We start from the raw sequence: 6,000 nt of genomic DNA on the forward strand, positions 1-6,000 counted from the left end.
TCCCCAAATTGATTTAGCTTCAATTGGTGACTCGACCAATTGGAGGATTGTTCAGTGCAGTGTGGACCAAACATGTAATCATCAAACAAAATTCAAACACATCAAAAAACTTGATAGGAGCTAAAACAAATTGTCAGATGTCGGTAGAAGAAGACAGAACAAGTGACTAGTTAGCAGTAGTGTGCTTAAGTTACATGAGACATAAGGCAAAATCTTAAAAGAAAATAGTTGTAGTGAGAGAAGAAAATAGTTGTAGTGAGAGGAGAATTGAACATGGACCCTTCCTCACACATACACTCCACTCTACCATTACACCATAATAAACATTTTGTAATTTGGAGCCCAAAAAAAAAATATATTTATTTGGGGACACGAGGCAAAAATCTTTTCTAAAACATGGTGTGCACAGCCCTGGCTCTTAGGGTCTGACTGGTTTAACCGCAGCGGTTGCGGTTGCGGTTACGGGAGTTTGCGGATGCGGGTGGTTGCGGTTTCTAGCGGTTTTAAGAGATTTGTACGACTGGTTCTGCGGTTATAAATTTGTGCGTTTGCGGGATACTTATGACTGGTTAACTACCAAATGCAGCAGCAGTTAAATAATAAATTAACAATATTTATATTTTATACAATTATAAAAATATCAAAAATAATAATATTATAATAAATATAAAATTTATATTTAGAAAGTTATAGTTTAATTTTTTTAAAAATATAGAAAATATTTTTATTTTAAAGTTTTATAATATTAATTAAAATTTAATTGATATATTTTAGCATTTTTATAATTACAATTTATTTTTTTTATTGAATTTTTTTATTTTTGTATTTATATTGTTTTGGAAAAAAAATAATTTTTTTTTATCCTCCCGCAAACGCCCGCAACCGCAAACGCTAGCTGGAACCAGCTTTTGAATTTATGAGGTTCAGAGCGATTTGGAGCGATTTGGAGCAGTTTAGAGAGGTTTGAGCGATTGTTGCAAAACGCCAGCAACCGCTACCAACCGCAAAAGCTGCGTTTGCGGGTGGTAGCGGGAAAACCAGTCATACCCTTAGAAGCAAGTATCAGAGAAAGCATCGTAATAGAAATTGACAGTAATTACCAAATTTTTGATTAATCTTGATATAATAATCACCTGAATACCACAATATTAAAGCGTGTGTCCAATAGAAATTGACAAACAAAACGAAACAAATAGACTAAACCCCATTTCATTGATCAATAGTTTTTATTTTTCTATCAATTTGTTTGTTTGCATGTAATCACATCTATACATTACAGTAAACACATGAGCATGCGTCTTCCCCACATGTACTGGGGTCTCAAAAGGCTGTCCTAAACCATTTCTTTAATGTCATTGAAAAAATTACAAACTATATATTTAAATGTAGTATGAATATCGTCAGAAAATATCATTTTCCTTAATTTCAAATATATTTTAGATTTAGAGAGAAATGACAATGTTGAAAATGTAATTTTTTTGTGCAACATTGAAAATGTAATTATCACTAAATTGCCATAGAGCGTTCCATATAATGTAATTTTTTATTAAGTCTACACCAATGGTTATGCACGCCTAAATAAACTCCAAAACCACCCTCACCTACAATGTATTATGGAGTTGGTGAACAAGCCAGTGTGTTTCCGCTTTAACAGGCCTACCAAAATTCAGACGAGATTCATGTCCATCTTTTTGTAAGCAAAGCTTAATATAAAGATGCAGATAAATTTTAAGGCCAAATCTGGAACTAGATGATTATTCATTTATTTCTGTTGTGTTCTCATTTATATTAAACTTCGACCATATAAAGTAGTTGTAGTCAGAGGGTCAATGACGAGGTCAGTGAAGTTATATGGCTTCTCAGCTTTCTCTTTAACCTCTCCTTCTGATAGTTCTCAGACAGAGAAGTGAATGCAAGATAGTAGCAACGTATATTAAGCCTGCCAGAGCCGATAAAATGATCAATTTTGACCCCAACAATTTCCGTCGTGTCAAATATATCTAACAAATAGTCAGTGCCAAATACGACCTCAACTCAATTGTTATTCAAAAATACTATCTGAACTTCTTGAAATGTGCCTAAATCAAAATTAACACTAACAGAAGTTAGTCAACCGTTAACAAGATAAAATGACATTGTTTTGATTTTTTTAAAAAAATGTTCATAATGATGCAGATAAATATTTGATATATTTCTCAAATATTTATTATTTATTTTATTTGTTATTTAGATAATTATCCTTATTGTTTTAGGGTTTTATAGTTTTATTATATATAGTCGTCTATGCTTAAGTTTGTATTCAATTTATGAATTGATGATTTATTAATAAAAATTGAGAGTTCTCTTTGTTTCTTGTTTTCGGTAGATCATTGGTGATCTCAACGAATTTAAGAAGATATTGATCTTAGGCATTCTTAGACTAAATAAGTTTTTTGTGATTATCCTAGTTTTTCGGCTATTCTCAGAATCAACGGATCTCTAGTTCTATCCTATAAAGCTTCCGCTACATCAAACCTGTGCCATAATACCCTTTAAATTTTCTCAGAATTAACGGATCTCTAGTTCTACCCTAAAGTAACTTTTTGAAATATTATTACAAATTCAAAATTATATTAATTACTATAAATCTTCATCTTATCCAATTAAAACTTTGGTGATGATTGTTTCTGATTTATATAAATACATATTAACATGTATTTTACTTATCATATCTTTAATAAACTTATATCTTACTAAAATAGAAATAATAAAATATTTATAATTATAAAAAATTAAATATACACTTAAAACTTTGAAGCTATTTATAAAATTTTATAATATAAATTATTTTTATTTTTAAATTTAAGTAGGAATTTTTTTATTTTTCAAATTTAATATTATATATTTGTGATATTTTGTTCAAAATGTTAAGAGGCCTCTTACCTTTCTTTCACTAAGATTTGTTTTTCAAAATATTAGACATATTAAACAATAACTAAAATATATAAAAACATAAATATAAAGTATATTATATTAATTTTGAAGAAAAAAATTACCATTCAAGGTTTAAAAATTTAAAATAGTTTATATAAAAAACTTATAAATAGTTTCAAAGTGTAAGTTCTTTTAATTTCGTATAATTTATAAACCGTTTTATCTTGTTAACGGTTGACTAATTTTTGTTAAAGTCAAAGTTTGATTTATGCACGTTTTAAGAAGCTCGGGTAGTATTTTTGAATTATGATAGAGTTGTGGTCGTATTTGGCACTGACCATTTGTTGAGGTCGTATTTGACACGACTGAAATTGTTGGGGTCGAAATTGGTCATTTTCCGCCGGAGTCACCTAACTTGTTTTTTGAAACTAACCACCTAACTTGTTGTTAAGAGAACAATAGCTGAACCAAATTCATAATCTAGATCTAAGCCTATAATCCACCAGGCTCGGGACCAAAACATGTAAATAGTCCCGTTCTAAAGCATGTGTTTGGAATTAGGACATAGACCATTTAACAAAAAGAAAAGGCAGTTCTAATCTGAGGATTATAATGGTAAACTCATGTTGTTACTAATAAAAAAAAAGATAAAAGATGGAGATCATGACCTTACATGATGAGCAGGACTAGAGTCTAGATTAACGATGTTTTATACCTAGTTTCTGAAACAAAAGGGGGAAAATGTTAACAGGTCGTTCGTGTGAATCTCTATGAATCAATGAAGAAGAAGATAATACTTTACTTTTTATTTCTTTCAACTTAAGCGGCTATACAATGTGTTTATCTCTTTATATACACAAGTAAGAGAAACCCTAAAGCTCACGTTAGCATACTAGAGCATCAGCATCTAAGCAATGGAATCTGTTAAAGGTAGAGAAGTCTTGTGCTGTAATCTTCCGACCGTGAGCTGTCCTGTTCGTACGTTGATGACGACACTGTTTGTTAACGGCTAGTGCAGAAGGTGTTGTGGGCTTGCTACTCTGTTTGTGTATTTGTGAGCTCGGCCCAATGGTGTGTCTAGAACCTTCTGCACCAGAAAGAGTCTTTGGCTCACATAGTCTAATATCCCCCCTCAAACTTGGAATCGGAGGAAGGGAGACTCCAAGTTTGCTGCGTAGCTTGAAGAACGCGTCTTGGCCTAGAGACTTGGTGAACACATCAGCGAGCTGGAGGGATGCTGGTATGTGCTTGACCTCGAGAGCTTTGAGAGCAACACGTTCTCGAACATAATGATAGTCTAAGTCAAAGTGTTTTGTCCGTTTATGGAACATGGGATTAGCCGTTAAGCAAACAGCTGAGAGATTGTCACAGAGAAGTAAGGGAGTTCGCTGCTGCTTCAGTCCCATTACAGCAAGAAGATTCTGAAGCCATACTATCTCGGAAGCTGCAATGGACATTGTCCTATACTCAGCTTCAGTTGACGATTTGGAGATAGTTTCATGACGTTTAGCCGACCATGAGATGACATTGGACCCAAGCATTGTACAGAAGCCGCCAGTAGAACGTCTTGTCTCTCTGCAGCCGGTCCAATCGCTGTCACTGTAACATAGGAGTGTAGAATCCGTGTTAGCGCGAATTGTGATACCAAGCTGCAGGGTTCCTTTAACATAACGCAAGATCCTCTTGAGAAGAGTATAATCAGATTGACTTGGAGCATGCATCCGTTGACATATGTAGTTCACCGAGAACTGAAGATCAGGTCTGGTGAGCGTTAAGTACTGTAACTTGCCCGCTAAGCTCCTGAAGTGTGACGGATCAGAGAACTGAATGTCTTGACCAGGAACTTTGTCTAATTTCAGTGGGAGAGGAGTAGGCATAGGGGCACAGTCTGACATGCCTGCAGTAACAAGAAGATCAGTAGCATATTTTTCTTGGTTCATGAAGAGACCGTCGAGATAATGATGGACTTGGATACCCAGAAAGTAATGCACCGGACCCATATCTTTCATTCTGAAGACGCTGTTCAGCTGAGAAAGCAGATTTTCAAGAAGCTGATTGTTGTTGCCTGTGAGAATCATGTCATCTACATACAGGAGGAGGTAGATAACATCCGAGCCCTGATGGTAAATGAACAAGGAAGGATCGGGAAAGCTACATTTGAAACCATACTCAAGAAGAAATGAGCTGAACTTATCGAACCAGGCTCTAGGCGCTTGCTTTAAGCCGTAGATAGCCTTTTTTAACTTCCACACATAGTCTGGCTTCTCAGAATCAACGAAGCCTGGAGGTTGGAGCAGATACACTGTTTCTTTCAAATCACCATGCAAGAAGGCGTTTTGAACATCAAGTTGTTTTAGAGCCCATTTCTTTGTTACTGCAACATGAAGAACAGCTCTTATAGTAGCAGTGCGAACCACAGGACTAAAGGTTTCAATATAGTCTATTCCTTCTTCTTGTTCGTTTCCTTTAGCCACCAGTCTACTTCTTAGTGTGAGAACACTGCCATCTGCATTTCTCTTTGTCTTAAACACCCATCTGCTGCCCAATGGGTTTTGATCATCTGCAGGTGGTACTAGCTCAAAGGTTTCTGTTTCCTCCACGTTGTGAATCTCTACTCCCATTGACGCTGTCCAACCTTTATGTTTCAGCGCAGCTTTGACTGATTTAGGCTCAGCAAACTCATCTTTTATAGTGAACAGAGCGTATCTCGGGTTTGGTTTCACTATACCTGCTCGAGCTCTTGTAGTCATAGAATGCACTGGAGGATCTTCCTCTTCTAACTGAACCGGTTCTTCTATCTCAACTTCATCAACCACAACTTGTTGGTTCTGATCTTCATCTTCAGAATCAGACTCATCTTGTACTACCACTGGCTCAGCTTCATGAACATCACGGCGTGGTGGGAGTTCTTCCGGGATGTCTTGATTTGGTGGAGGAGCTTGACTCTGAGGTAGTAGATATGCTTCTCTCCAGGCATTGAGAAGGGAAGAACGCGAAGTTTTATGAAACCGTTGATACATATCAGCATAAGGAAATGAATTTTCATCAAATAGGACATGCCTACTGATGAAAACTTTTCCTGTTGGT

The sequence above is a fragment of the Brassica rapa genome, chromosome A02 (genome assembly GCF_000309985.2).
Source record: "Brassica rapa cultivar Chiifu-401-42 chromosome A02, CAAS_Brap_v3.01, whole genome shotgun sequence".
NCBI classification, from domain to species: Eukaryota; Viridiplantae; Streptophyta; class Magnoliopsida; order Brassicales; family Brassicaceae; genus Brassica; species Brassica rapa.